The sequence below is a fragment of the Phalacrocorax carbo genome, chromosome 8, assembly GCF_963921805.1.
Source record: "Phalacrocorax carbo chromosome 8, bPhaCar2.1, whole genome shotgun sequence".
Classification (NCBI taxonomy): Eukaryota; Metazoa; Chordata; class Aves; order Suliformes; family Phalacrocoracidae; genus Phalacrocorax; species Phalacrocorax carbo.
The window spans coordinates 40,226,110-40,248,696 of NC_087520.1; the positions used below are offsets into that span (position 1 = coordinate 40,226,110).

General features: G+C 40.5%; 1 long non-coding RNA gene across 1 annotated transcript in view; it reads right to left on the bottom strand.

Moving 5' to 3' along the window:
* Nucleotides 1-1,582: 1,582 nt before the first annotated feature.
* Nucleotides 1,583-22,587, bottom strand: part of LOC135314591 (uncharacterized) — a 176,970-nt gene continuing 155,965 nt past the window's right edge. Inside the window, exon 6 of the long non-coding RNA XR_010374101.1 lies at nucleotides 1,583-1,720. This is a non-coding gene — a long non-coding RNA (uncharacterized LOC135314591). The remainder of the gene's footprint in view (nucleotides 1,721-22,587) is intronic.

Below are 22,587 nucleotides of genomic sequence, written 5' to 3' on the forward strand. Positions count from 1 at the left end.
CAGGTAAAATCATGCAGATAAACAAGAATAATCTGTCCCACCATGTCCTCACTACACACACATAAGAATAGGTGTTATGTGTGTATTAAAAAACCCCAGCTTATCACATAGTTGCTGAATTTATTTTCTTTATTTCTGACTCCTGGTTTCAGACAAACAAAAAACTTAGGAAAATGTTAAAGAACTGCCAAAGTTTCTGTTGGAATAGAAAAGGAACAGGAATATTGTAAGACAGACTGTTCCTTCAATTTCTTCTGGCCAATTTGTAGTCCCAGCAGATTTACACAAACTTTGAACAAGCACAGAGGCCTGGCAGTGCTGACATGAGCTGAACTCCTCTCGCCTTGTGAAATCCAACCACTGCGACTTCATAGGCAGCTTTGGCAAAATACAGAGAAGATCAACCCAAAAGAAAAAGAGATTTAAAACTGCCTAGATTCTTAAGGAGAATTTTTGTCAGCAACTGAAAACACCCCCAGTGTTTCATCAGGGAACTTTCTAGCAACTTAATTTTTCCCTTACTTGTTTGTATTGCACTGGAGTCCATCCCCAGTGTCCTGAGCTCCTGCTTTTACCTTTTACTACCAATTTTGACGTTGGTGTCCACTAATGATCTAAAAAAAAGAAATCTTTAACGTTGAGGCTGTAAATATGCCCCGAGTCCCAAGAGCCTAACATATGTCAAAGGCATGAAATGATGACCATGAAAGGGGACTCTGCATCTGTGTTTGCTTAGCAGAACTGCAGGGCTGACCTGTGGACTGATGTGGCTGTTTAATACGGTCTCTGCAAACTGTTCAATAACATCAGAACTGCTGTTTAATCCTCTTACCAGTACCATTGACATTATTTCATGTTCTACTAATTCCAACCCATCTGCAGAAGAAATACTTGCCTCTCTGGCAAGCCAATAGAGAGGGCCAAACTTTTTAAAGGCTGCAGCTATAATGTTCCGTGTATAATTTAAAAACAAGAATTTTTTTTTTCCCATCAGAACATTTTTGCATTATCTTAAAGTCTGCGTCTCATCCCACTTTCACTTTTGCAAGTCTGGAGTAAAGGTAATGCAAGGTGAGCATCAGAGCCCAAAGCTCCATGAAATCGACTTTTCTGAAACAAATATCCAAGTATATTTTGAGACTATATCTCCAAAGGTGTTCAGATGCAAAAACCTCCATTATTGGCTTTGGAAGAACAAAAAATATACTAAAAATAGGGAAAAAAAAGAGGTGGGATTTGAGAAGCTGCTGAGGTATCTATATTTCTACTTTGTAACTTCTTGACCTGTTTCTGCAATATTCTCCCCTGGGATTTCCTATGGAGACTTTGTGGCAATCATATAAATGGACATGACCAGGTCTTTCACATGGTGATTCCCAACTCAGTGGTCAACATTACAAAACCCACTTAAAATTATGGAAAAATAAAGAAGAAAATTATTTTTTTAATAAAAACAATCTCTCATAATGGTTTTCCCATGCATTTCCAGAGAGTCACGAAGTCTTACAAAGAGTGCTAGAGCTTGAAGGGAAAGGATTCAAGGGAGTGAAAACTGCCGGCTTTGGAAGGAACTAACCTTTTTGATGCTGTACAATCATTCTTTGCAACCTTTAGGGAGCCACAATCCATTCAGGAGAATCAATTACTGAATGTAACAGTAAGAGCCTTGTGCTACCATTTGTGTCACGTCACTGTCTTCTGTCGGAGAACACAAGTGGGTCTGAAACCAAAGCAGACACAGAGCGTGAATGAACTGCAAGAAACCAGAATATTTCAAGATCTGGAAGACTGGTTAACACCAATCTCCTGCTCAGAGCATTACACACCACAGAAACTGGTCGAGGAAAGAATGTTTCTATATACAATACACTCAGGCTCCCACTATCACTTAATCCCTCTTCCATCTATGCCAAATTCCAGCTGCAGTCCGTACTCGCCTCCAAAGAACCAGAGCTAATAGCAAAGTAACAGTCATATCTGTTGGCTCCTTCGCCAGCATTTCACAACAGATATCATATGATTAGGTGTTAAGTGGGACTATTTGCACTTTTGCTTATGGCACATATAATTATGTAATTCGGTATAATGCCAAAATGACTGTTTAAGTAGCAGCTGCACAAAACAGATACTGGTCAGTCAGCACAGAAAATACAATCTTGAATAAAACCAGCGCAATAAAAAAATACACACATACATATAGATGTATTTCTATACCTTCAGGACCATCTAATGTGGAATGCTTTTACAAAGAGACCTCGTCAATGGTTCTTAAGCAGGACTCTGCCTCTTGTCTTGCCTATGAAATTTTTGCCAGGGCAGGCCCAGAGCCCTTACACCACAAACTGTGTTTGACTGATCCTTAAAACATAATGGACGAAACCCTTGGACTTCATGATCTCATCCATCAGCTGTTGCTGGTGTTTGTCATGGAGCAGGCTGGCACTAGATGGCTCTGTCAGTGCTCTAGGTGAGGTGGTGTAGCACATATTTGTGCACAGAGTTTGCCAATGCTTTAAAGCTCTGTCTGCAAAGACACTTATGGGCAGCACAGTGGGAGAGGCGGGTATGGACAAACTGCATACGGTTACCCTCTGTGGAGTTCCTCTTGGGGAATTAAATGAATAACTGTCCCTGCCTTAAAACATATGGAGGAAGGTACATTTAACTTACTTTATTATTTTTCAGAGGAGATGTGTCCTAATTCCATGGCACAGTACAGCATTTCCATGAGCTTTGACTAAAGTAATCACAAAGTATCAAGATTAGGTAGGAGTGCTGTTATATTTTAAAATACATCCTTCTAACCATATGTGTAAGGTGGTGGCAGTGGTAGGAGTGTGCCACAGAGGTGCTCTATAGAGGTCAAAAGGAGATCACCATTTGTTTAATTTAAATAAATCAATTTGTTAAACAAGGAGCTGCTGAGATTATACAGTTAGGGGGTGGAGTGGAAAGGAAGATAATTATTTTTGTTTGCATAAATCATTTTCTTATTACTTGGGGATCAGGGTGGTATTGTTTGGATTTGGGAAAGGAGGGCAAAGGAAGATAAGTATATCAATTTGCTGATCAGTGCTACATGGGATTTTGCTGCTGGGGATGGAGAAAGGAAAGAAGATCATTATTTTTATTTAAATAAATCAATTTGTTGTGATCAGGGATCACATGGGGTTGTGCCATTTGCAAGGAAGGTATAGGAAATTCTCCTTTATGGATAGTTAGTTATAGAAGAAATGTTCAGGCACTACTCCCTCAAATGGAGAAAGGACAAAAAAAACCCTTTAAGACCACAAACCTGGATTTCTATTTCTTTCTTTTGAAAGGCCCTGTCTTTGGCATCTTGTATTGGTCTTCAATTTGAGTTAAAACAATAGCTGTTAAGCTTTTAACACACTGAATCAGGACTATATATATATGCACGTGTGTGCATGTGCAATGCATACACCATATATACATATAATTAGATAGGTAGATAGCCAGAGAGCAGCTAATGGGGCCTGATCCTGCAAAAGCCCTTGTACTTTCAGGCAGTGCCTGCTGCAACTAATGGAAAAACTGTGCTTGCCTTCCCAGGACGTAGGATCAGTCCTCCAGTGGGGAATATTCATTGAAATCAATGGCCATTCTGTGCACATACACTTTAAGGGCCTCATATTTGTTGCTTCTTTTCTGAGGCAATTAATGAAGCTCTGTGTGTAATTTTAAAGGCCCTTCATGAACTAACTGGAAATCTACAGCACTGAACATCAGTGAACTCATATCCAAAACTAATAGCTTCAGTATCACTGCCAAAAATTGACTAAGCACTCTTTGTGCCTGCAAATGGGGTTCTGTAGGCAGTATCCTTCTATCTGCCTTCAAGGGATAATCTCCTCTTACAAATAAAACAATTGTTTCATTTGCTCACTGCAATGGTTGAATGAGGCTGCAGAAATGAATCTCACTGGTTTTGAATGTTCCCAAGTCAATCGAGTGAGAATTTGGGGAGCGGCATTGCTTTCAATTAACATGCGTTGCTATTTGCAAAACTAGTTTAAAAAATGTATTTTCACAGGTTTGGATGTGACTTACACAAACTAATAAGCAAACCATTCCTCTCACTATACTCAAGTTAAAAAATGGTTTAAATGTAGTGTAAAAGTCAAAAATCTGTATCTGCGTGTCCCCTATAGGTGTCCCCTGTATTTATTACTTTGGAGTAAAGAGAGGATAGTCTAGTTAGCTCTTTTAACAAACGAAACAATATTTAAGAAAATAGTGGACCCCAACCATCCCTTGGATGTTTTCAGAGCCAATGGCATAGTCCAGGGGATGAATTTGCATTTGTAACAAGAATGATAAATCTAACTAAACATCTTTATTTTTACAGTACGCTAAAGAAGCATTTTTATTTAATGCAGTCATATATCTCCACATTATTTTGAAGTATGCTTCTTTATTGCTTTTATGTCTTCAGAATTGCCTGAGGAAAGCATCCTTTTCTCCCTGTGTTTCATTGTTGTTACCCTTGTAGAGTATAACATGCACAAACTTGATTATGATTAATTGAGGGCCCTAGCAAATTATGTTTTTATTCCTTTCCATCTAAGTCTTCCATCTGCTCAAGAAAAAAAAAAAAAAAGGAAATTTATTTTACATTTATAAGGACACCTAGGGCTTTCTGGGTAAATCATCAGAACAACTTGGTCAGCAGTAATGGCTACAAGCGAAGAAAGTCTTCCTCCACTTTTACATCATCAACACATTAATGCACCTCCATCCTACAAGGCTGACAGATGATAACTGGTCAAACTGCACTTGATCCAAAATCTTACTGCAGAGCTGGAATTTCAAACTGAATCAAACCAGTTTAGAATATTGCTCAATTAGATCCTACCACCAAAGAACCACTTAAAGCAGTTAAGTACTAAGTCTGTAAATATAAACACCTGTGTCCTTCGGCATAATGCATGTAACATCAGGCATGCTATTTATAAGAGGCTCTGTTAAGTTCTTACCCAAGGTGATGCAGCTGCATATACCAGCCCATTAAGCCTGGTGTACCACATCAGATAAGGCTCTTCCTTCAGGGTTTATGATTCAGGTATAAATGCTTGCCATCCCCTGGAAACTGGTAAATGAGGCTGCACTTGGCAGTCTGGGGTTTTCTTAATAGGATGAATGACAGAAGCAAGAAGTCATGTTTAACTTGTACAAACGCAAGGAGGAAAAGGCAGGGCTTTTTCATTTAAAGACAGCCTTGTTCCCCAGCCTTGATAGTGCATAGCACAGAGTGGTGCATTTGGCTGATGAGAAAGCAAAATTATTGAGGAATCTGCTCCTCTGAGACCACAGAGTTGAAATAACAAAACCCCAAATGATTTTAGCAACCAGAATGCAGGAACAATTGGTCTTTAAAAGGATGGTCTGGACAGCTGGTGGCAGAGGGACAGGGGCTGCAAATTTATGGCAAGGTCAACATCAGTGGCATTTTTCTTGCTCAGCCAATAATGTGAATTGAGTTGTTGGCCTTGGCCCAGGCCCCTGTGAATAACACTCCAAACGACTAACACCACACCACTCTTCTTGAACCACCACTGAAGGAGACAGGTTAACTCTCCACACCTTACACTGAAGTGAACTGGGGAGCACTGGTGTGATCTGTTATTGTAAATCAGCATAAAGGTGGTGACTCCAGCCAAAGTCACCAAAGACAAGCGTAAGCCTGGGTCTAATTGCTTGCAAAGATGACATCTGATGACTAGCAGGGAAGTTACTGCAGTGTTCCTGCACACAGATGGACAGAGTTGAGGCTGACTAAGTGTCAAAAAACAAGGAGTCTGTGGTTCAACTGAACCAAACTAGATTTAGAGGTAGATATAGAAGCTACACTTCCTCTGCCAAAGTTTGCAAAAGATCCTTGTCAAAGATGTTCTGACAGCAATGCTGTAAAACCTCTCAGCAGCACGCTAAAGATTAAATTCTCTGGTAGCCTCACAGTAGATTAAGAAACCACTTTGTGTAACAAACATGGTTCATGTAGAAAAACCAATTCTGTTGAAAAGGCAATATGGATCAAGAGCCCTCTGTGGCAGTGTGAACAAAGTACAGAGCAACAGATGAACGCCACATGGCTGGCAATACAGAGTCACTGTATAGGAAAAAGCAGCCACTTCTTAGCAAGGAAGGGTGTTCTATTAAGCAAGACCGAAAGGGTTTTATTCCCAGCTGAGCCTCCCTAGATGTTGGTCAAGTCACTTCAGCACTCTGGTTTCCAAGCTCACAAACTGGAGAGGTTGCATTCACTCACCACTGCACAGGAATCTTAGTAAGAACGATCCACCAGAGACTAAACTTTTCCAGTGATACGTATGGCCTTTTTCTTCCTGCAATGACACAGCTGGGCTAGAAGTGAGGGGTGTCTGATGAGTTCGCCCCTCCAAGAAGCAATCCATATACCTCCAGGCCCAAACAGGACAAGACACGGAAGATCTGGTGAGAAAAGCTACCAGAATCTGTGATCAGAAACCTCTGGAAATGTTGTCCCAGCTTGCTCTGGGGACTACTACAACATAAGCGTCCTGCTGCAGTCCTCCTCCCCTCCCTTCGCTCACATCATGTATACACAAGGGCATGAGAGTTAATTCAGTCTTCTGTGGAAAGCTCTGCATGAAGCCTCTTTAATTGGGCTTTGTGCGAGTGTGTGAATCTCATCCTGATACTTTCAGGGTACTCGGGGAAACATTAGAATGGCAGCACAGCAGAAATGGAAAATGCATTATCATTCATTGGCAGCAAATAATTTATTTGATATCCACTATCCTTTTTTTCTTTTCCTGCTGGCTGTGTTTGTGATTGTATGAGAAACTAATTTCTGAAGAGTTTAGCTAATAATTATTGGTGAGCAGATCCTGTCAGTCCCTCAAGATAAACAAGAAAAGGTTCTGGCTGACACAGATTGTGTGTCACATGACTATCCTATTTTTCTGATTTAATAAATATTAATCTTTCTGCCTTTTAGGACCATTGTGCAATGTTTTTTTATTTCTGATTTGACATGGGAAATGACCGGTATATGCCAAAACTACTCCTATTATATAAAAAGGCAAATTTTCCTTATTTAATTTCAAGACATTTTTCAAATTAAAATTAATATGCACACAGATTATATCTTCTCTTACACAAATCTATGCAAGATGCTATTTAGGGTGCGTCTTTTTTCCTAACCACAAATTCTTCTAACATCAGATAAAAGAGATTTATTGTTATCTTCCCATTTTATCTTCTTACTTTTGCCTAGTGGGAAAGCGTAAAGGAGACAGGTGACCCCAAAAAAAACCTGTAGAAAATGATCTTACATCAAGGCACTTGGCAGAAACTCTGATGATCTCTTGGGAGGTGCCAACCTTGCCGAAGATCTTCCTCACTGCCTTGAGCAAAGTGCTTTCCTTCTCTGTGCCTCAGTTTCCTAGCTGTACAGTAAAAGGGACAGGAAGGTATAACAGTTCTTTCCCTTTTCTTTTTCTCTTATTCCTACTGCAAACTCTTCAAGGCAAGTCTGGTTATGCATTTAGCAGATGGGGCTCCAAACTCAGCTGGAGCCTTTAGGCATTACTATAGTATAAATAACAATAATGATGATGGAGTGTTAAAATAGACAGACCTTGTTCTTTGTTCCCCATAATGTGAATCAAACTGTGGCTGGACTTCTATTTAACACCACCAGCTAGTTTATTTATGAGAGGATTTATCAGAAGTGGTTGGGTTTAATTTCCTCTAATTCACGCTGCATGAAAAATGGCAACTGTCTGATTTTAATCTATAACCTGACGATACGGCTTCCCAGAAATAACAAAAATACCACATTCGAGGTATCCAAACAGTTACTGTAGGAGTGCAGCACAAGCTGATTATGCCTGCTGCCTCACACCTCCAGTCCATTCCCTCCCTGCCTCATCTCTTCCAACGGTATCTGCAAAGGCCAGAATCACTGAAGCGGTAGATAAATTATTAATGTTAATAAAAAGAATTTCAGGAGTTCAAGTGCCTTCCTTGGCATGTTGATTCAGAGAAAGAGTTAATCTTTTGTTCTCAGACTGGCCTTTTTATTTTTTAACCAAGTGGATATGCATTTGTTAAGCTGCCTTTTCTAATGCAGGAGAAGGAGGGAGAGGATGTGAAAAAGCACTGTCATTTTCAAATGGAATAAATGCATGAAGTTAAATATAAATGTGCATTGACAAGCTCACACATTATCGCAGGGTGAAAAAAATAATAATATAAAAGAGATGGAATTCCTTTTCAAGCCAATAGGAGAAAGATTCAAAAGCGGGGCAATCAATACCACCCTGTGATCAACAGGAAATGCTAAGAATAACTGTATATCATGTGTGGCTTCAAATTTACAACCGGGACATATAATCTCATTGTAAGAAGAGAGTCAAGTTCAAGAACTTAGCCTGTACAGTAAAGCTCTCATTTTAACTAAAGAAGCTAAGGTCGACGGCCTCTCAAATGAAACAGATAAGGCGACATAGGGTTCTTGTCAGAAACAAATGTTATGTCTCTCCCTACTGAAAAGCTTAAAGATGTTATCAGCAAAAGCCTAGTTGGGCCTGAAATGGGTCCCAGAGAAGTAATATTAACCAGGCTCCTGGCAGATCATTTATTTATCTCAAGCTAAATTCAATAAAGAGAGCCATATATAAGTGAGGGAAAATAATGCAGCTGCTAGTAATTTATCATTGGATGGAAAGTCATTGTTATCCTTATCTCTCCAATGATGTTCTATTTCCAACTGGTAATGAATTATGGGGCTTGCCACATCTTTACTATGTGACAGGTCAACACTACCTCATGGGTCCTGTACTGTATTTATGCAATCGATAGAGAGTTTGCTGAGAAAATATTGGCAACCATTTTGTGAGAGTGACCTAGAGCTGTATGGCCTTATGATCGTTGTTGGTGGTCAGTGGATATAACTGCGTTTCTACACTCCTTTAAAACAAAGATTTCTCTGAATGCTTTAGAAGTAATTTTCACTTTGCTCTTTAAAAAGCCAAGCATGTAAAGTGAACCACTGGATTGTTAATTATAAAGCATTCTGCTCATTTAAGCTGGCTCAGCCCCCAAAGGGATCTTTTCTGTTCCTTTGTTGCACTTATTAGAGGGATTTATTAAATCAACCTTCAGTACAGACTTATCCAAAATTATTTGTGCCTGTGATGTTCGGGGCATAGCAGAGGCATGAAGAGCAGAGGTTTGGTCAGGCTGCTGCTGAGATGTAAGGACAGGCTAACGAGCAGCGCTGGGTGCCCCACCGAGCTCCCAAATTCCATGCCGAGTTTTAAGGTGGAAGCCATGCACCTCAACACTGCATTTACCTTCCTCAAATCAACTGAGAGGGACCCTCCCAGCACGACCCGTGCAAGACAAGCAATGAAAATCAGTGCTCTCTGATGGACGGCTTCAGGAGGAAGAGGCCTGCTATAGGGGCCCTTGGCAAGGGTGAGGTTTCTGGAGTAGCCCCTTCTCTCGTGCTGCTCTCCCATCCCCAAACCAATTATGTCCATGTTTTCTCTCTTCTCTACTTCTCCCCACTGGGCATGGCTTTCATTACTCACAAGAAGGGCTCATGTGACCTGAAAAGTTTGGATTTACACTAAAAAGCAGAAATACAGTTTTTAAATTTTATATGGATTGGAGGGGAAATATATCATAAATAACCAAAAATTTGGATTTTGAAAAACACCTCTTGAAAAAGAACAAAGAAAATTGCTAAACACATTATAAGTTTTCAGAATAAATGAAAGGCTTTAGAATAAGCCGCCTTTTGCCATTAAAAGCTATCAAATTAAAAAAAAAAACAAACCACACCACAGCCACATTTGGGCCCAGACCTCATTTCTAGATTAGGCCACTTGATCTTCATTCCATTTTGTTCACTACCTCCCCTTCAGCCTTCTTCTCCATTAAGAAACAAGAGGCTACCCATTTGTGGTCAGGGATTGTTTCAAGAACTGAACAATCTGGAAAATCCCTTTCTGTTGTTTTTTTGGGGGTTTGGTGGTTTTTTTTGGTTAGGCAGAAAGGTAGAAAAACACATCTCCCGCAAGGCAGAGTAGGGACATATTTTGAAAAACAAAGGAAGCGACACTTTCACTGAAGAGAAGCAGCGGTCATGTCGATGGCTGAAGTTACTGATTGTAATAACACATGGATTTTAGCCATGCAAGGGGATGTCCAGATGAGTGGGGCCACTGATGCTGAACCCGCAGACCTTTCTAAAAGAGAACAATAGGACAGGATCGTACCCGTGTGATATCCAAACGAGGAAAAGAGAGGAAAAGTAAAGCTGTCTTTTCCCATTATTGTGGGAAAAGGAAATTTGGACACACTGGCCAGGTAGAGTTCTCTAAATAATGTATTAGGTGACCTAAGTGATATTAACGGAGGTGGCTAAGATTAATTCAGATGAAAAACAAACGCGGATAGCTCTATCCACTGTTAAACAATGAGTGTGCTTCCTGGTCACAGAGACATACTGTGCCTTCTGGCATGCATGCATGTGTTAATATGCCTCTTTGGCTCTGTATGTTTAGGAAAGTCTTAGTAATGGAAAAACAAGGGTGTTGTAGGTGAAGGCTGAAGTCCTTTGGCAGAGCAGTGTGTGCAAGAGCTTGACCAGAGCCTGCTGGATTGTACTTCGGCCCAGCCTGTGATAGCAGTCTGTCAACTCCACGAGCATTAACACTCATTCACAAAGATTCAGAAAGCCAATGAGAGCATTAACATATCCTGGAGTAAATAATGTCGTTTTCCCATGTACCGACTGAGATATAAATTCCATATGGTTTGACTATACCAGAAGGGGTCTTGCCCAGATCACATTAACATATGAAAGCTCTGATACTTTCATAATCAGTTAACTCAAGGGGTCATCCAGCTGATGCCAGGAAGATCTTGCCTTTCTTTTAACAGTTGAGAAAGTAGAATGGATTTTTACATTTTAAACAAGTAATGTAAATAGCAAAAAATAAAAAATCTAGGTGTCATAACTGATATAAACCAAGATAATCCAGGAAAATATACCCCTTGGAATCAACTATTGACTTCTGAATCTATCATCACCAGCAAGGAGCCTGCACCTTGTCAGATACTCTTTCTCATGTAGTTTCAAACACACTGTCAAAATTGTGTATAGCTTCTAACTCCCAGGCCTTCTACTTACATACCAATCACTCAATTCACTTTTTCATTTCCATTGTTTGGAGTCCTATCCCAAAATTTTTAAAAGAAAAAAACAACAAAACCTAAAATATTGACTTAAAACTACTTAGGTTTACAGAGGTACAGTCTGGTAAGAATGATGTATGTGTTTAATAATATGTTCCCTGGCTAATAAAATACTAGATTATTTTTGGACTACAGAATTTAAATGGAAGGAAGTTTAACCATTAGGAACCTGTTTACTATTACCAAGAGAATAGCCAGTTGGCAGGTCAATAGCTATCAGCAGAAATAAAGAACCACAGCAGCCACCTGTGCTTAAGGCTTGTCCCTGTTAGGAAAAAAATAAATGAAAGGGCAAAAACCGAGAAGCAAAGCTAGAGCATGCTGGGGGTTTTTCAGCTTAAAATTAAAGATAGAGGACATTGCTCTGAGACTACCAATTTCAGAGTTTCGTGCAAATGATTGCCAGCTCTTCCAGGCTGTTTAAGATAAAATGGGCAGCAAAAATCTGCATTGAACTTTTTCTCTAGATAAACAATTGAATCTGAAGCATGTTGGAATATCTCAGACAGGTTCTTTGTGGCATGTGGGTTAGCTGTGAAAGGAAGTGTGCACGCAGGGATGTTTCCCCTTCCTGTGTGAATAGCCCCACCATTGAGCCAGTTGGAGATTGGCCATTTAGAGTTGAAAAGGCCAGCAGACACCTGTGTCAAGTGCATCCTTCCTTTACCAGATGGAAATAATTGGAGCCTTGAGAAAGTTCTCACTTATTGTCATTCGAATGGGTCAGAGAGAATCACACCTGCAGAAGAGCTGCACTGTGTGTCTCACAGACCAACGCACACCGAGTAGAATCACGGTCCCAGTAGTGTCCATGGGACTTTTGTTTGGAACTTGAGGATAAGGCTATCTATTGCCAGCAGTGACCATTTTCAGAGGCAATGAAATCTTGTTGCTACATATTCTAAGACATACATCAATCCTGAAATTAAATGCAAAGGAAAAGGGCTTTTCCCTCTGATTTCTTATTTCCACATGAGGATTGTTTTTCTCACCTTTACCAGTCAGCTATGGTTAACATGCTTTTCTGTCCTAGAGACTTCTTTGCATACATAGGTATGTACTGTATTGACATTTACATATCATTAAAAATTTATTAGCATCATGTGGTGATTCAGATGTTCTGTTCTCTAGTATAAGCACAGAGAACAATTGTATTAGTAAACAATGTTTTAAAGGTATCCCACATAAAGTGTAAAATGTTCCTTATCAAAGACACAGAAACATTATAGTCCCAATATCAGCTAAATATTGCAATATTGGATGTTTAGGTGATGGATAAACTTACAAAGGATGTAATTTTTTTTCTTTTATTTCTTCCCAATGAAACACCAAGACACTTGAATTCAATTCAAGTTTGGGTAGTCCAAAGATGTTCCATTTTGCAGAATGAAATAAATTTTCATTTAGTAAAAACTGGGCTAAAAAAACAGAGGAGAGGCTTAAAATTCCCAAAGAAATCACTACAGCTGATCCAGTAAAAACTGGGGCTGTCAATTTTTTTCATAACATTTCCTGTGATCACAAATTTTCTATGATTTCTATGATTTGATACAGGGGAAATTTAGGAAACTGCTTGGCTTCCATTTTAAGGGCTCTGCATGTCGTACAGATGCAATAGCAGCACGTGCAGAACAGTCTCGTGCTCCTGACCCCCTCCTGGTGAGGGTTCCTAAAGGTCTGTTGAATGGCACTTGGCCAGTTTTATACCAGTTATTCCATTTACAAGTTCACAGTGGCTTAACAGCTGTTACAGATATTAATGGCTAATCAATTGTTATTGATGCAATTATTCTCATCCACAAGCAAAGTCTTAAATAAATGGGCAAATATTAACTCAGGCTCCAGCTGATAAGGTTTTCTTCACCATCCTTGTTAGTATAGGCTTCCCTTCTGAACTGTGTTAAGACATTTATAGAGTGGTTAAAAAAAAAAAAAAAAAAAAAAGAAACAACTAAGGAGAATGATTGCTGCTATGGGCAACCTTTATTTCGTTGTCACAGGACCTTAACCTGGACTTGTCTAATGTTACATAACTTTTTGGTGCCCTGCCCTCTGTACCCTTGAAAGATGACTAGTAGTGAGAGCACAGCAGCTCAGAGCCAGCGACCACCCAAGGAGCCCTTCAGCATGCCCTGTGACTGAAGGAAACTCTTCCACAATGGTCCAAGTTAATAAGGAAGGCAAAAGACAAGGTTGCCTGCAGCTTGCTGCTCGCCAAAACACTACTGCCAAAGGGGTCAGCTCTACAGCTCGTGCCACGTGTTCCCGTAACAAGCAAGCAAGTATAAGGCAAGGCATGAAATCTGAATATTGGGACCCTATTTATCAACACAGAGATTAGTACAATGGTCTCAACAAACTTCCAGAAGGACAAGCTCACAGGGGTGTGACTCAATAACAAAGCTACAGGTCTAATTAGGCTGAAGTTGACTGCAACACAACCAACATAGATAAAGACACTTTTTCAGCACATGCAATACACATTTTTTTCTTTGAATGTGAATTGTCAACTTCTAGTTCTGTGTTGGATTGTTAAACGGCATCAATTTTTTTCAACTCCACTCTTTCTGAGAATCAAGCCTCCAAGTATATAAATAAACACTCAACTGCCAGAAAAATTATGTTTTTGTGTAACATATAGGAGCTTCACTGCAAATATTTTAAAGAAAAAGCTCCAGCTGTCAGGGTGTCTTGTTTTAATGTGCTGTTTATTTGAAATTCTGAAAACACTTGTGCACTGATTTCTAAAAAATAAATGTCAATATATGGAATTCGTAGTCTCATCTGAGGTAATACTGGGGTTGTGGAAGGAGACACCATTAAATTGTGCTTCCTCCTCTTGTACAGCCTAAATTCTCTAAGTCAGATAATTGATCTGCAAGAAGAAGCCAGGATGGTTAGTAAACTATCGAGGGCAAACTCCCTGTCACTTGAGTTTTTAAATCGGGGTTGAATGTATTTCTAAACTCTGTGCTCTAGTTGTACCACAAGCTCAATGCAGGAATCACTAAGTAAAATCCTCTGGCTTATGGGAGTCAGCCAAGACGATTACAATGGTTCCTGCTGGCCTTAAAAATCAGTAATATCGGTGAGACAGAAACTATGGTTGAAATTCATCCACGTGCAGAGTTCTGTGAAAAAACTTTGAACAGAATTTCATCCAAAGTGCTTAGAAAGTCCTAGGCCACCCTGCATCCAGTGAGATTTTTAGGGAAAGCCCCCTAAACTACACATGGAGAACAACAGCTATGTCAAGCTTTTTGAAGGTTTTGTTTTGCATACTGTGAAAGGAAATAAAAAGCATTGCCTTCTGCCCCAGGGTTGCCGCTGGAAGAGAAAGACCAGCTGGGACCTCTTGTGGAATGCAAAGGAAGCTTAACATTTATCTGCTTTTGCTCTCGTTGGTATTTGTTGGAGAAGCACTTAAAACGTGCATCTCCAAGAAAAAAAAAACAACCTCTAAGGAAGCTCTTTTGACCTATCAGCAAGTTTTGGAAGGGCTGGAGTCAGCAGTGGCTTTGCTACTTATCCTCCAGGCTCACAGAATAGCCGGTCTCTAGTGAATAATGCTAAGGCGCCAGTGTAGGAGGACACGCACCTTGCAGCGTGGTACGTGAGAAACTCTGGTCTGTGAACCCAGTAACTTCTCAATTTCAATAATGCCTATTGTAGAATAAGATTTATCAAGGGAAATGCTGACTCCACAACTCACTAACATAAATCATCTGTTGAAGGGCAAAACACGTGAAATTGCCTTGAGATTCGGAGCAGTTTGGGAAGCACATGATTTTAGCATACCGCCTTTGGCCAAGGCTTATTACTGCCTCCTGAAATGGGCAGATGCCCACTGCTCCTCCTGCACGGATGCACAACCCCGGTAAGTGGGCAGAAACTGGCCGCAAATACATTCACACAAACTGTACGTGGCTATTAGTAAACACACAGGTTCCACCATAAAGGGATTATATGACTCTTTCCTGGCGTCTGGAATGCGCATTATGTTACCAAACAAAGGACATTATGCAAAGATAGCCCCAGAGGCAGAATAACCATGATCCGCTCCTACTTGTGAATACTGGGCGAATACTTACTAGCCACAATTAATTACCTGCCTCTGCTCATTTTGCTAAATGACCAAAGTAATACATGCACTGGTTGCACGTGAACGTGACTATTTGTACAAAATCTCATTTATACAGTAGCGGTGCAGGGTCAGATCCTGCAGTATTTGTCATTATTCACATGTATTGTTTGTCCTTCCTTACTGAGGGAATTGCTTCTAATTACTTAGCATCAGGACTGTGGGACATAGCCTGACTTCTGCAATATTAAGGTGATAAGGATATATAGCAGAGCAAGAGTAGAATCAATTGTTCTTAGATTTCTTCTCTTCCTCATCGGCCCACCTGACACACATGAAATATTTGTGAAATCAATTTTAGAATGACCAGACGAGGTACTGGAAGTACCACAGTCAGTTCATCACTTGGCTCTTCCAGGAACACTTCAGGAATTAGGATGGAAGCATATTACTTCCATTCCCACAGGACAACTGCAATGAATACAATAACCCTTGTTCTAAGAGATACTGCCACGCACGCTGCCTCACACACTCTACCAAATGAACATATTTTGCCCCCTTTCAGCAACTGCTGTGCAAAAGACCATTATATAAACTTAAACTTTCTTTCCTCATTTCTTCAGCACTGCGCGGTATTTTGTATCAGCGCTGAATCACACCCAGGTCCTTCAAAACCAGTTTTGGTGGCTCCATTACTGGCACGCAGTTGTATTTACCCCTGCGAAGCGTCTGTGGTCAGTTCACCTCCTGCACGTTGTAACCAGACCTGTGGATCTGATTCCTGACTCTGGCCAAAATGAGAACTGTATTATCAGCCCGCCTGGAGCAGAAAACACAGAGCAACAGCAATACTCACAGGGCTTGGTTCTTGGGCCACTGAAGTCCTTAGGTAGTTTTCTCCTGCCCCCAGTCGGTTTTGGAAGCAGGCTGCTAGATTTCCATCTCAGGCAATTCAGTCCCTGTTTGCTCACAATAAGGCAGAGGAAGTTTCACAGGCCTTAGCGAATCCGGCCCATGGTTTTGCTCTCCTTATGAGAGCTTTGCATACGCTCTCCTGGCACAGAACAAGGAAACTTTGCAATAAAGGTATGGAGTTAGGTTCCTAAGAACTTTGATGAAAGTACGTACAAAAGGAGCTCTACTTAGTGTCAGTGCAGACCCTTTAAACCCCATGTATGAATATTTATGCAGTTTCCCTTTCTTTCGGGAATTGTTTGTTGCTCTATTTGATCATAGTACTTCTCCAGCTCCTAATATTTTTGGATAATGTTCTTGCCTTCATTTGTAATCACTCTTTATTCGGTGTGGAAGATGGATTTTTCCAATTTTGTGCTATTATATACCTTAGCATGGAAAGGATTAGATGGGTTTTTCTTTTTCCTTTTAGTCCTTATTTAACTGCTTGTGAGCTTCAGGGATTTATATCCCAGTAGGTCTAATTCCAGGATTATAGGTATCTAGATATCCAGTAAATCATTTAGCAGCATATAGGTTTAAGTCAACTCCAAATAACCCCTCCAGTTAGCTCTCCAGCTAAAAACTGAAGTTAGCTAGAAGCACTAGATTTGAGTAAGAGTTATAAAGTAATGCAGAATCACTAATTTAGAGTCTGATTCTATTTCCTTCAAAGGCACTGATAAAATTTATAGCCACTTCAGTGGGAACACAGCAAGGCCTTCAAATCCTCTTGCTTTAGATGCTTTCCCTCTTCCTAGCCAAATACTAATCAAAGTCTCCTCCTCTGACTCAAGGTTCAGCTCTCATTCCCATAACTGCTGCATTTTTATTTAGATAAACACTGTCAGGTTGAGTTGACCCAAAAATTAGATTTATTAAAAATGAAATAAAATGAGCAACAGAAAGCTTTCTGTATTTGTTTTCCTAAATTCCAGTGAAAGCAGTTTCTCGGTTTGGACTTCAATTTTCCTTGGCACCATCTACAGCCCGAACATTGCTGCACTGTGTTTGTACATGAAAACAAATACGGGACAGACAAAAGTGAAATTGAGTTATACGTTCTCCTTGTTTGGGCTTAGTGAAAACTAAGCATGCGGTATGAAAGATCAAAAGCAAGTCTGGTTTCACAGGATCTATCATCCAGAATAATCAAAAGCAACACTAATAGCAAAGATAAGGAAATCAGTGCTTTTAACTGTGCTTTTTAATTTGCTCATGCCCCTTTAAACATGGTATAGTGAGTGAGAAAGGCTTTGCCCTGGCAGCATGGTTAGTACAACCACAGATCTGTGCCCGTTCTCACCATGCATGTCTGAGGGTTTGCCATGCTGTGTTTTAGGTAAGGCATTGTTCCACTGGCACTCGCACCAGGAGTGCTGGAGAGGCACAGGTGTTTCAAGGTCAGGTTTCTGGTTTAGTCTGAGATGCATGAGGGTGTAAATCCATCATTTGATCTATTCATAGCACTGGCTGATTCCCTCCAGCCTGTGCTAGAAGGTGCTTTTGTACCCGACAGTTCTCTTGCAGTAGAGGATATCGTGGAGCAAGAGACTGCGAAGTGACACAAACCGCAGCACAGGGGCCACTTACCGCACACAGGGGAAGAACCTTGTTGCTCTAACAGGGCCTGGAGGAAACCGGGACTGCATCTGGGGTGTGGTAAGGTGATAAAACTGAGCATCCCTCCCACCCTTAAGGGTAAGTGCTTGTTTAAACTCTCTTTATATTGGGTGTGTCAGAGGTGTGGGCCTAGAGGATCTGCCATAGCCAGAATTAACATGTGTTCTTCTGCTGTAGAACAGATATAAAAAGGCCTTTCTAGACAGAGGCTTTTTGCCTGTGTGAGTGTCAACACAGAGTTCATTTCAGGCAAGCTCTGTGGTGAAGAGAAAGGTAAGGTTAGGTGAGGAGCCCTTCCCATCAAACCAAACTTGAAGGAAGGCCAGGACTGCAGGGCTGGATTAGGACTGGGCACATCCCAGCACATAGGGTGGTGAGTAAGATGCATCACCTCAAGAAGACATTGAGTCTCAGAAATGCACCTTACATTTGCAGTTCCCTGCCTCGTACGGGATGGGAAGGTGGAATTACAGTTCATTAGTTTTCTATGCACTGGCTCAGGCAATTAGGCCAGTGAATAAGACAAGCAGACAGTCATGGTTCTCCCTGCCTCCATGTCCATCCTGCAAGGGGTGGGCAACCAAGCAGGTAGGCTTGTTTACTCCTGCATGCCTGGATCCATGGTCCAGCTAGCCAACAAAGGGGACAACAGAGCCTTCAGTTCATTTATCTTTATCTCCTGGGCAAGAGAAATGAAGTCACCATGTAGCCTTCCTTTACTGACCACTCAGTCGTCTCGGCAAAGCATTCCCTACCTATGTCCCTCTCAATCCTTTTAAATGGGCTTGAGAAAACTGAATTATAAATGAATGAACAGTGAATATGAAGAAATAATACATTCCATTGGTCCCATGTCATCCTGGTCCATCATTCATAAATTTTTATGTGTATCTAGACCCTGTCAACAGATCTGCCTCAAAGAGCATGCAGGATCAGCAGTCTGTAGTCTCAGAAACAGACAACATCTAAATCCGCCACCAATTCAGTAACATCTCTGCCTGAATATGATAGATAAGGATTTCAGGAAGGCATGTCAGAGATAAAAGGAAAGCTACCCCTTGCTCTTGTTTAATTTCCCTTCCAATTTCCTAAAAGGCCTGTTGCGGGAATGACTGTCACCAGAAAGATACAGGGCCCAATTTACAGCCATTGCACAGAACTGCAATAAGCAGTTGCAGTCTATAATTTTCAAGTAACACCACATTTATGAAAACTGCAACAATCCCTTTTGCCGTGATTTGTGGACTCTGATGGCAGAAGAGCCAACCTCTCTCTCATGCAGCAGAGAGCAAGAAGAGAGAAAGATGAAGAGAAAGAAACTGGCTGCTGCCTCAGCATGTAGTCTGCAAAATAAATAAAAAACAGTCTTAAAAAGTGTTAATAAAATATCCGCTAAGAGTAGAAGGGGAGATTAGAGCTGACAAGTTGGCCATAGGGCCTTCTTCAGGCTCTTCCAGTTAGAACTGAGACAAGATGACAAGTTGAGAAATTGAACTATGTTGACATGGCCTGCATTTTCATAAATTTCCTGCTCCTTTTTTATATTAAAAAAAATTCTGTGAAATAAAAAGGATAGTATTCAAACAAAGGCCTGTAATACTATGCAGTTCTCCTAAGCATGCTGTACCAAGCTTTGGAACAAATGCAAGAGTAACTGAAAGATCCATAACAGGCAATGCATTATATTTACTGAGTAATCACCTCAAATTTTTTTCACCAAGGATTCTATTTGAGTGGAAAGACTTCAGCATGAGTTGGATGAGGTCCCAGATCATCCTGCAGATTTTAGGGAGAGCAGTGTTACTACTACAAAAGTGAACCAGAAAATATAGTGGTTAGAGCTTATTATCTTTTGGGGTTTTTTCAAAATCCTATCAAAATCAGCAGAAAAGCTTTCATTAGGTCTAATCTCTTTCTGAAAAACAGTTAAATTCTTTCTAAATTGGGATTAAAATCATGGCATTTAGGAAAAATTCATGAAGAAACCAGAGATGCTTTTTATGAACAGCTGAAACAGCAAGCAAGCGTTTACTTCCCTTACACCTCCGAAGAGTCAAACCCAGAGTTCCACATTACCACCATTTCACTCACTCTGTGCTTCAGGTAACTTTAATGTTTTAAATCTGAAGCATCTTCTCTTTTCCCCCCAAAACCCAACTCCATTATTAAATAAATTATAACTATGCCTCTAGTTTTGTTGTCTGGGAGTTTCTTTCCCAATCCAACATCTGGGAACTGGGAGTTCTTCTCTAAATTGCTCAGACTAAGCAAAGGTAACATGAGAGATTTTCCAATTACATCATTTTATTTTTATCATCATCATCATCATCATCATCATCACTATTGTCATGATCTTTTCTTTGGCGTTTTAGTTATTACCTAAGTGAGATGTATAGTGCTGCACAGCACGTAGTCTGCTTTCACATTTCAAATGAGCATAGCCATGCAGAGATTAGAGGTCCAACAAAGAGTTTATCATAAGTGCATCTAGTATTGTTTCTAATCAGTGAACTGCACAACACCAGTACAATTGAGCCGAAGGCTGGCAGGTTACAGAAGTATTCCTCATGCAGTGAGCTCAGTAACAAGGGTGTTTCAAGAGAATGGGTTTTTTTAAGCTTCAGTCATACTTTCAGTTGCATGGTTGTTTTGATGTTTGCTCTACCTTCTTTAAGGGGGCAGTAGAAAATGCAAATCTTAATCCCCTCTGAGCACAGAGGGCTTGAAAGGCAATAGAATAAATCAGCCTTCACCATATTAGACATGGGTGGAAAGCAAGGAAGACCCTCAACAGAGAGTTTACACCCCTGTAATGAGATCTGCAATCCTGCACCTCAGCAGAACTTAAGTCATTATTGGTCCTGCTGAGGAAACTGTGCCTGAAAGGGGTGATGTTTTGGCGAGGGCCTTCTCGCAGACCTTTTTGTTAAGGTTACATTAGAAAGTGCACTCACCTGCGGTGGAGCTGGCCTTTAAAAACTGAGAATGCTCTGGGCTTTTGAGAGATCATAAGAGAGCTGGACTCGGCACCAGCTAGGCTCCTGCCTTGAGTTTCAAGATCTGGGAAGGCCCTGATCACAGACCACATCCTAGCACTTTAGGCCAGTTTCTGCTTAATGAATTCTAGACAGATGGTAAATGATTGTCCAAAGGCTGCCACTTACATACAGTGGATACCTTCTTTGTGCTAGAACACCAGAGGTGCAAAGGGGCAGACCAGCAATAAGCTTTGGCAGCACAGCGATGATGTGAGACCAGGCTAGAGCAGGGCAGAAACCTTTCTTGCTCACTGGCTTCAGTCATTTTCTTACCCAAACAACCAAGACTTCCTCAGACTATCAGGTGGAACTCTTAATGAAAGAAGTTATGTAAGGGCAGAAAGTTTGATTCACCAAGCCGCCACACTGGCAACACGTTTACACAACTTCTCCACCCAAAATCAAGAGGTTTAACCTGTAGGGATAATTGCAGCCCTTTGGCAAGGGCGGTAGAGAACACTGAAAAAGGCAATCAAAGCAGAGAAAAAGGGAAAGCAACATCATTTTGGATAATTGGAGCAAAGAGGTAATACATATCTTGGTGTCACAGGGGAGATTGGCCAATGCAATATGCATTTATTCTTATCTCAGAATTGTATTTATCGAAGTAAACCATACTTAAGTTAAAAGGAAGCACATAAATCTTCTCTTATTGTCATCTTGCAACTCACAGCAGCTGCTAATTATATTATAGATCTTCCAGAAGTATGTATAGTAATTACCAGTTTCAGCCACATTATTAGACTTGCAAATAGAGTTTGCTCTTTGCAAGCCTGTCAGGAGCAAAGGGTCAAACAAAAAAGGGGGTAAATTAGCACAGACTCAAGAAACCAAGTGGGAATCCCTAATTGTGTTGGATCTACTCTGATTTGCACTGGATGAAGCCACCACCTTTAAGGCGTACACAGGTTTCCTTACTGAACTCTTTCATTTTGGTGAGCTCACCCAAGTTACGAGTTATGTCAGGCTTTCATGAGTAGCCAACTCACAGCAATTACCAGGGCCTGACCTGGGCCCAGACTTGGAATCAGTGACAGCTCTCTTTAGATCTTAAAATCTTTCAGAAAGAAAAATTGGTGTTATTGTCCTTAAAGTAGGAATAAGTTTGAGGCCTCTGGAGTCCTCAAGAAACCCTTGATACTGCATCCATCTGTGGATGAAAGGAAGCACCGCTTTCATCCATTCATGAATGGACAAAAAGGAAATTTAGTTAAATAACCAGGGTCTGGTTATACTACCCACTTTCTCCATATACCATAGCTGAAGATAAAAAGCGCTACCAGGCATAAATCTTAAGTGTAATTTATATATGCATAGATACATGGGAAGAACCATTTGTACTGCTAATTTGCTCTATTTGTCTGGGTTTCATATCAACTGAGCACTGACTGGAGTTCTTAAACCAACAGGAATTATGTGGGCAAAAGACTGAAAGGTTGGCATGCAAGGTAGAGTTTTCAAAAGCATTACATGACTTCTGAGCTGAACTTCCAATATGAAAAGTTGGGTTTTTTTGATAAAGTACTATTTAGTCCAATGTATTCTTCCATAGAAAGTATAGAAGTACTAATATATATCTATTCAGAATTAAACTTTCTTCCACATTACAAAGGCATA